This window comes from Lygodium microphyllum, chromosome 20 (assembly GCF_053477565.2).
Source record: "Lygodium microphyllum isolate KBCC chromosome 20, Lygodium_microphyllum_v1.1.10, whole genome shotgun sequence".
Taxonomy (NCBI): Eukaryota; Viridiplantae; Streptophyta; class Polypodiopsida; order Schizaeales; family Lygodiaceae; genus Lygodium; species Lygodium microphyllum.
The window spans coordinates 47,001,601-47,012,014 of record NC_141154.1 but is presented as its reverse complement, the minus strand read 5'-3'; the positions used below and the strand labels follow the sequence as shown (position 1 = coordinate 47,012,014).

Sequence of the window (10,414 nt, the reverse complement as noted above, 5' to 3'; positions counted from 1 at the left end):
TGCATTCATCAGTCAGTTTGATGATTACTTTCATGAGGAAACATACGCTGAAAAAGATAAAATCAAGTGTGTCACTAATCATTTAGTGGATAGAGCATCTCTTTGGTGGACCGTGGTTCGTAAGAGTATAGATTGTCCCACTACTTGGGAGAGTTTCAAGAAGTAATTTATGTAGAACTTCCTTCCTCCACAATTCCATGAAAAAGCCATAAAGCAATGGGACCTTCTTCAGCAAAGAGATCGTGAGCCTATTCCTCAGTACACCGAACGCTTTTGGAATACCTTACTCCAGTTACGCATGCTTGAAGTCGTACCTGAAGCGACTCACAAGCACAAGTATATGTCTGGATTACTTGGGCATTACTATGCTGAAGTCAATATGTTCAAGCCTGCAACTCTTGAAGATGCAATTTATTTAGCTCATGACACTGAAGACAAGATTCGAGGAAGAGACAAGCGTCCACAACAATTTCAAGCAAATGATAACTATGGTTCTAAGCAATTCAATTCAAATTTTAGAAGATTCAACCAAAGTCGATTTCCTTCATCATCTTTCCGTAAGTCTTGGACAAAACCACCTGCTTTGCCATCAAATACTAATCAAAACCCTAAGCCATCTTCACAGCCAAATCCTAATATTCCTAGACTTCCTGCCATTGCAAACAATGTATCTAAAGCCAAACCTATAGTGTGTTACAAATGCCATCAACCTGGACATCTAGCAGCCAATTGCCAATCGAAGAAGCCACCTGTCCATATCAACTATCTTGGAGCAATGGCAGATGAAGAACATGAGGAAATGCCCGACTTTACGGAAGATGAGGACGACATTACTACTCCTTCGGATACTTTACCATGTATACCAACTCTACATTCTTTGCCAGGAGGCATATTTCACGGTGGATTCCATGAGGTTTTACGGTAGATTCCGTAAACTTTATTGACCGGGGCTCATATATAAAGTGGATTCTTTGTGCGAGAAGTTGATGGGGACACCTATCCTTTTCGGGTGTTTCATTAATTTAGTGTGTACATGGGTGATTCCATAGCGGGTAATTCCGCAAAATACATATTAAATTAATAAATGTTTATGAGTTTAGAGTGTGCACTCATGATAAATAAAGGTTAAGATTGATTTCTAACCAGTTGATTTATTTATGTAGCTGAAGACTGCTAGGTATTCACTTTTGTCGGTTTAATTGTATTATTTTACTAACGATTGTGAATGCTTCAGTTGATGTCTAGAGATAGCAGCAGTGGCAGAGGAAAGCATTGGAGGATATAGTGTATTTGAGTTATCACTTATATTTTGATGGGCGTATACCTTAGGCATGGCGCCTATATTTTGTCGCGCCTATTTATTGAGGCGTTGGATATTTATTTATTACTTTGTATGCGCATGGGCGCATGATTATGATATTTGTATTTGGACATTGTATTGGGTATACCTGACTCTTTGGGCGCCCGCCCATTAGCTTTATTTCTATTTTGTGTTAAAGAAAAACTCAAAAGCCAAAAGCGTGCTATTTTGTAATTTGGGCTATTATTTGAGCTTGAAGATGATTAATACATAAAATACATGCTTTGTGGAGTGCTCACACAAGGCATGGGGGGAGATTGCACCCAATTGGTCTCTTGTTCATGTCGTGCATGCTTTCTACCTTGAGTTTTGTGCAAAAAGTAGAGTTCTTTTGTTCTTGGGGACCTTCCGACATTCACTACGTGAGCATACAGCATCCGATCTACGCACCATTTAGATCTTTTGAACTTAGATTCATCCTTTCCAAAAGTTAGAAAACTTTTTCAAAGTCACACGTACTTTCTACAGAACACTTACAGAAGGTCTACAAAACAGTACAGTACAGTACCAGAGCAGCTACAGAACAATTACAGAGCAGAGATAGAGGCTCTACAGAAGGTTTAGAGAGGATTACAGAAGGTCATCAGAACCTCATAACTCATACTAAAACCATTCCAAACTATCAAAAGCTATTCAATAAGCTTTCAAAATATTTCAGTCTTCATCAATCATCAATCCATGCTTCATACAGAATAAAATCAGAACAAAACAGAAGCTATACAGAACTAATCAGAACCTCAACAGAACCTATTTGAATATTACATAGTTTCATATTTCTACTAACAATCATCATGATATTCCAAAACATAATCAATATCATCCGAAACAGTCTCAAACACTTTCATTAACAACCATACATCACTCTAAATCCATCAAAAATCAATCATTCAGTTCTAAAAAACAACAAAAATCAATCAAAAATTCAATCTTTTTCCACTCTCAACAGGGCACTGCTCTGGCACGGAGATGCTATCCCACATGCACAAGGGCTCCATTTATTACATTTGCATGGCTTGATTCGACACATAAAACTATATAAGATATCTATGGGGACCCATTTGAGAGTAGAGTCCAGAATAGAGGTGAGAGGGTTTGTCGCATCACAAAATGATGCAAGTATACTAGAGCTAGGGTCTACGATGGAAAGCGAGCTCTCTAGACTCAAGGTCATGCAAAACCTAGGGTACATCTAGTCTCCTATGTGTGCGTAGTATGTGGAGCTAATCCATGCGACGAAGGCAGGAGTGGTAACCATGGCACATAAAGAAGGAAGGAGAGCACAAGTGTAGGAAAGTAGATAATAAAAGTCAAAATGAGTTTGGAGTTGTAGCTTTTATGTATCTAGGGTTTTAAATAAAGATTCTTTTTTAACCCTAAAGTTTCAAATTAAAACTCTTACATTAGTTTCTTTATTTCAATATTTTTAAGTAATCATTAAAATTACTCATATAGACAAATGCTTCGTTCCACATTATTATATCTCTTAATATACTTGGATTGCTGAGTATATTCAAGTCCAACTATAGAAAATATTTAAAAAATTTTAGAAAAGAAATCTAAAGGACCTTCAAAATCCTTTGGATCAAATTCAATATTTAATTTTAAGAAATAAGTAGAATAGATGAGCTACAATATATCATTATGCAAAGACAATATTGCATAGGTTATAGAACTCCAGTTTGCAATTTAATTATGATTTTAACCAATACGATTAACTAATTACAGTATGTATTATCGCATGCTTGGATCATAGTAAACTAAGATTATCTAAATTGAGAGTACTTAGAAGTTTAAAAAATATATATATTCATTCTCTATAAAAAAAATTACAAGGATTTCACTATCTCAAGGATATGTGGAGAAGCACATTGTTTACATGTCATGGATTGCTCACTACAAATCCTAACTTTTCTATTATCTAGCTTGAAATAGAAGTTGCAGAGGGGCTCATTGGACATTAATTGGATTTCTTGTCTAAAAAAAGAAATGGGTGGATGGCTCTCTATGCTACCCACAAAAGGATTATGACCATTCCACAAGATAACCACATCTATGAGAGTTGTATGTGTCTCATCTCGAGTATCTTGATCGAAAGCTGATCTACTCCCCTCGCAAAAGTTGCCATTTTCTATATCAAAAGTGAATGCACAAAGTTTTTTTAGCGATGAAATACATGTAATAAGAACAAAAATAATGCTAAGTAAATGTCAATAACACAACAATTCATCCAATCAAGACCTATGCCAATTAAATCAAGGCATTCAAAGTAGTAAAAAAGATTTACTTGAATGTGAGATGAAATTACTTGACCCTACACTCTTCATATAGTGTGTTTGGAATCTAGAATTCCGTTTTGAATTGTTCTCCCTAATCTTTCTATCTTTTTTCTCTTAATTTCTTCTTGCCAGAGCTCTTGTGGTTAAGGCTTTAAAACTTAAACACCTCGTGTGCGGTGCCTCCTCCAACAGACCTGGAGGAGTCCTCTTTGTAGTCAATCGAAATTCATATCTATGCACATCACCATCTAGTCTCCCCATGGGTAACCTAGGACTTAGTTGAGCATGGGAATCTCAGTTCTACTTCACAGGGGAAGCGTGAACAAGTCACCTTTAATAGCAATCTAAGACCCACCTAATAAGAAAGAGCAATTCGTAGTCAATCAAAGGCAATAGTGAGGTTAACACCGCACTTGGTTCAAAGAGAGTGAGAGACAGGAGAGACTGTAACTCGATCCCCCTACCTATAAGGTAAAATCTCAGCTCTAGCCTCCTGAAATGGTATTAAACATGGTAACTAATCCTATGAATATTGGGAGCATTGTGTTGGGGACCCCAATGTCCCAAACCACCACAATCGACAACTCGTCTGGCTGTGCAAGCACGAATTCATAAGAGATATAATTCATCATTCACAAATCCAAAAGCAATCATAATCATAAAACATTTTTAACACACTTGTCAATGTATGCGATGCATAGAACCTATCCCCCTCATCAATTCTTGTTTTTTTCCTAAAAAGTAGTTGATATTCTAACATGTTTTTGTAAATCTAAGTACATTCTAACTAATCGTAATCTATGTAATAGAATTATCATATGGGTTTTTTTCTCATTTTATTGTAAGATGCAAGAAAGCAATACAAAAATTAGGAAGTTGTAGAAAGCTTAAAAGTAATCCTTCTCTTATGTACTAAACATGATTATCTCTGTTTGGCCATCCATTGTAATTATGGGCCATGACCGCAACCTCGGTTTGTTGTGGAATAACCAATCCTTTGGGTTGAATGGAATTAGAGGTAAGTTTCACTTGTGCTTCAGGTTTGTGTTGAGTTCTCTCATCAGCTCAACGACTACTTCATCGCATTGGGGAGCTCTCCAAGCATGATCTCTCTCAACATCTCAATTTCTCTTGGGAGCCATGGAAGAAGCTTGATGGATTTAAGTAGTACTTCCCCGCACATATGCAGAGAGAGGGGCTTGACAGATTGCAACAGAGCTATGTCATATTAACAATAGAGAGACTTTTGCATGGGCTGTTCTTTTGATGTGATGCTTTATTCATGTTTATATAGTCATCTGAGGGGGGCGAGGATAAAAGAGAGAATGCTTACTTTTTAAATTTTTCGATGACATCATCAATGATAAAGAGAGAATGCTTGCTTTTAGCGTCTTTGATGACATTAAGTGGCATGCGGAAATCTTGACCATATAGTACCTGAAATGGAGTCATTTGAATACTTCGATGATAGCAAGCATTATAGGCAAATTCCACTAAGGGTAGATATTGAATCCACCTTTTAGGTTCCTTGCTTCAATATACGCATAGAATATCCTCAATTACCTGGTTAACTCGTTCTATCTTCCCATTAGTTTGTGGATCATAAACAGTACTTAAACAAAGTTGGGTCCCAATGGCTTCAAATAAACTCTTCTAGAAATGGGATGCAAAAAGAGAATCACGATCCACTGATGATCTTTTTAGGTAACCCATGTAACGTAAAAATCTCTTTTACATGCAAAATCAAAGGTGTTTGATTAATGACATGTACATCAATTTAAGATCAATGCATGCATTATGTTTGCTATATATAGTCTGTCTATATATAGCGCCCCAGGTCCCCTCTATATATTCCTATCATGTGTGCTCAGTTGACACACTTCTGGGGTTCCACTTCCGGTGTTTCATATCTCTCTCTCCTCTCTTCCTTTCGTCCCTCATCTTCCTCACAGTTTCCAACATGGTATCAGAGCGAGGTTCTACAACATCACAAAGAGCTTTTCAGCATTAGTGTTTACGCTGGATACATGTTGTTGGCATCATCTTCCAATCCAGCAGCTGCAGTGGCGGAGACGAGGTGAGAGCAATGCTATCGTGTAAAGGGGCGGCAAGTCTGACCATGAGGTCTATGCTACGGATGTCCGCTCTCTCATGGAGCCTCTCTCCAAGGAGCAGCTTAAGGCCCCTCGCACCGAAAATTGTTCATCCATGGCCTCGGCTGGGAGACCTCCTCCGAGACTCTCAAGGCGGCCTTCGCTCCCTGTCTCCAGCCCACTCTGAGGTAGCCGCAGCCAGTGTAGTAGGTTAAGTTCTTGCTCCAGTTTGCGGTGCTGCACGACGGCCTTCTCTGGGAAGAGGAATTCAGGAGACGAGGGAAGGCGATAGAGGGTGTTGACGGACCGCGGGTCAAAGGCAGTGCCACGATACTCTTGGAAAGAGTTATAGAGACGGACGCCATCATCGTCCCTATGATTGCTAGAGGTGTTGCTACCGCTGATGTTGCCTCTGGCGTCTGACAAATCCTTCAGACTTGGCAAAGGTAAGGGCTACGGCTTTGTCACATTTAAGCACAGGGACGGCGCGCAGCGTGCGCTCAAGGAGCCTAGCAAGAAGATCGATGGCCGCAAATGTTTCTGTCAGATTGCATCCGTGGGGCCTTCGTCCACTCAATCGCAACTTGCACAGGCAGCATCTACCAGTGCGCACAAGATTTATGTAGCGAATGTTCCTCGTGACATGCCAGCTGAGAAGCTCCTGGCTGTGTTCTCCAAGTACGGAGAAATTGAAGAAGGTCCTCTAGGGTTTGATAAGCAGACAGGTAAGTCAAAAGGATATGCTTTGTTTATTTACAAGTCAGCAGAGTCTATTAAGCGTGCTCTAGAAGAGCCTATGAAGATTGTGGAAGGACACCAGATGACTTGTAAGCTTGCAGAAGGGCATAAGCAGAAAGCTGCTCCTGTAGATAATCAGATGTAGGGTGAGCCGCACATCCATGCCTCATTGGTTAGCTGACAAATTACGTGAAGTAAAAGCTAGGGCATGATGGCACATGGGCAGCACATCTAGGCCTCATTGGCTACATTAAGGTTGAAGTACTTTGCCAGACCCCTCATCAAAAGAAGACATACAGAGGTTATTGTCATGGAGGAATCTAAGGAAAAAGAAAAACGTAGTAAAGTGTTTGTCATCAGAAAGCTGACATCGACAGCTTCTGTCCTAATAGGCATCTTGGAGTGGCTATATTTAGGAGTTTGCCATATCAACGTGGTCGATCTTCCAGGTGTATATGATGCTGCATACAGAGCTGTAATGACTGGATTGATGTGGTGCATAAGGCACCATCCTATGCCAGAATATCTGAAATTGGCTTTGCATGATTTTAATTATTGTCAATCACTGCTTAAGCTAAGTGTGATTGCAGATTGCTCAGAGTTGAATTCAGCTTGAGGTCATTTTGTGAAGCCTTGCAAGCTGTGCAACCTCATCCAGAGTTTGGAACATACCATACATCCATAAGCCTGTTCACAACAAATTTGGTGCACATATCGGATGTTGTATGCTGAGTGAGCGCCGAAAGGTCCCCAAGAACAAAAGAACTCTACTTTTTGCACAAAACTCAAGGTAGAAAGCATGCACGACATGAACAAGAGACCAATTGGGTGCAATCTCCCCCCATGCCTTGTGTGAGGCTCCACAAAGCATGTATTTTATGTATTAATCATCTTCATGCTCAAATAATAGCCCAAATTACAAAATAGCATGCTTTTGGCTTTTGAGTTTGCTTTAACACAAAATAGAAATAAAGCTAATGGGCGGGTGCCCAAAGAGTCAGGCATACCCAATACAATGTCCAAATACAAATATCATAATCGTGCGCCCATGCGTATACAAAATAATAAATAAATATCTAACGCCTTAATAAATAGGCATGACAAAATATAGACGCCATGCCTAAGGTATGCGCCCATCAAAATATAAGTGATAACTCGAATACACGCTATCCTCCAATGCTTTCCTCCGCCACTACTGCTATCTCTACACATCAACTGAAGCATTCACAATCGTTAGTAAAATAATACAATTAAACCGACAAAAGTGAATACCTAGCAGTCTTCAGCTATATAAATAAATCAACTGGTTAGAAATCAATCCTAACCTTAATTTATCACGAGTGCATACTCTAAACTCATAAACGTTTATTAATTTAATATGTATTTTGCGGAATCACCCACTATGGAATCACCCATGTACACACTAAATTAATGAAACGCCCAAAAAGGATAGGCGTCCCCATCAACTTCTCACACAAAGAATCCACTTTGTGTATGAGCCCTGATCAACAAAGTTTACGGAATCCACCGTAAAACCTCACGGAATCCATCGTGAAATATGCCTCCTGGCATCATACCCCCGGGGTGGGATAGCAATTGACCTCAATTGCTATTAGCTCAATGTGGAGCTAGCAGAGTGGGGAAATCATTTAAGTCTCTAGCGTGCATCCATTGGGCCTCTTCAACAGGATAGTTTTTAAACTTAAAATATCTAGAATATCTATGGCCAGTTCTAGTGGTCATAAAGTCAGTATCTATGATAGCTTCAGGTTCAAGTATTTTAGCCTCTTCATCTAACAAAGGTGGGTTTTCATAAACAGGATGTACAAGTCGTTGGCCTCTAAAGGGTCATAATAAACTAATGTAAAAGGTGTTGTGAATTTTCCAGTGTGGTGGTAGTTCTAACTTGAATGCATTGTCATTGATTTTGTGAATGATCTTAAATGGTCCATAGAATCTAGGTGCTAATTTCACAACTGGGTGTTTATCTACACTTTGTAATCTATGTTTTTCTATTCTTAACCAAACATAGTCATCAACTTTGAAATTCATGGCCTGTCTTTTCTTATTGGCTTGTTTTGTATATGATTGCTGGGCTTTGGCAATCATGTCTTTAACCTCATCAAAAATAGTAGCGTGCATGTTAGCAATATCATCAGCACTCTAAATTCTATGTGATAAAGATGCAACAGGTGTAGACAATCTATAACCATAAATCACTTCAAACGGTGCTTTCTTCGTAGCTGTGTGTGGTGTATTGTTATATGCAAACTGCAATAAATGTAAATGTGTGTCCCATGTCTGTGGTTTAGAAATAGTGTAAGCACGTAAAAGATCTAAAATAGTATTGTTAGTGGCTTCTATTTGTCCATTAGTTTTAGGATGAAATGCAGATGAAAAATCAATTTTTGTTCCTAGGTTAGCAAACAAAGTAATCCAAAAGTTATTACAGAATCTAGAATCACGGTCAGAAATAATAACTTTTGGTAATCCATGATTAGTGAAAATAGTTTTCAAAAACAATTGTGCTGCCTGAGATGCTGTTAAAGTTTTCTTGCATGAAATGAAATATGCTTGTTTACTAAACCTGTCTACAACAGTCCAAATCATATCATGGTTAGCTTTAGTATTAGGTAAACCAGTAATAAAGTCCATAGAAATTTGTTCCCATGGTCTTGATGGAATAGATAAAGGCATAAGTAAACCATACTGTTTACCATGATGTCTCTTAACTCTTTGACAAACCAAACATTCAGAAACAAAGTTAGGTACATCAGTGTCCATATGTGGCCAATAAAAATCTTCAGTCAATGTACGTAAAGTAGATATGATACCTCTATGACCTTGAGATGGAGGACAATGAATCTCATTCAAAACAAAAGATCTAAATGGGACTGTAACACATAATCTCTTTTCATAAAACATGAATCCATCATTATAAGACAATGAATCAATAGGAATCCAGTTATTTCCAACTAATTTATTCCAATCAGCATGAAAAGTAATGTCCTGATGATAAGTATCTTTCATAGAAGTTAGAGAATCAAATGATATGACAGAAATATTATGAATGGTGGGTCTTCTACTTAAAGCATCAGCTACTACATTTTCTTTACCTGGTTGATATTGGATAAGGGGATGAAAACTCTGAATGAAAGCTGCCCATTGGATATGTTAGTCAGATATTTGGGGTTGACTAAGGAGATGTCTAATACTTTGTTGGTCAGTCTTAATCATAAACTCAGAACCCATTAAGTAATGCTTCCATTGTCTTAAATCTTGTACCACAGCTAACAATTCTTTATCATATGTGGAATATTTAAGTTCGGATGGTTTCAGTTTACAGCTAGAATAGGCTATGGGATGATTATCTTGCATAAGTACGGCTCCTATTCCAGATCCACTAGCATCAGTAACTACTAAAAAGAATGGTCTATTGAAATCAGGTAGTTGTAATACAGGAGCATGGGTTAATGCATGTTTCAATAAATCAAAAGATTTCTGTTGATTATTAGACCAATGATAAACAATACCTTTCTTTAAAAGTTTAGTCAAAGGCAAAGCAAATAATGAAAAATTTCGCACAAACTTCTTGTAAAAACTAGCAAGACCTAGAAAAGAATATAACTCATGCACATTTTTGGGTATAGGCCAGTTTAATATTGCTTCTATCTTCTTAGGGTCAACCTTAATACCTTCTGATGACACAATATGACCTAGATATTCAATTTCTGTTTGAAAGAACTCACTCTTTTCCGGATTAGCATACAATTGATTATCTTTCAATAACTTGAAAACCAAAGACAGATGTTCATAATGTTCTTTCTCGTTTTTACTGAATACCAAGATATCATCAAAGAATACTATAACACAATGCTGATATTTCAAAAATATGCGATTCATCATTCTACTAAATGTAGCAGGTGCATTAGTCAATCCAAAAGGCG

General features: G+C 38.0%; 1 pseudogene; it reads left to right on the top strand.

The window, feature by feature from the left end:
• The first annotated feature begins 6,132 nt into the window (after window positions 1-6,132).
• On the top strand, window positions 6,133-6,612 carry LOC148018893 (UBP1-associated protein 2C pseudogene; annotated as a pseudogene).
• The last annotated feature ends 3,802 nt before the right edge of the window (window positions 6,613-10,414 follow it).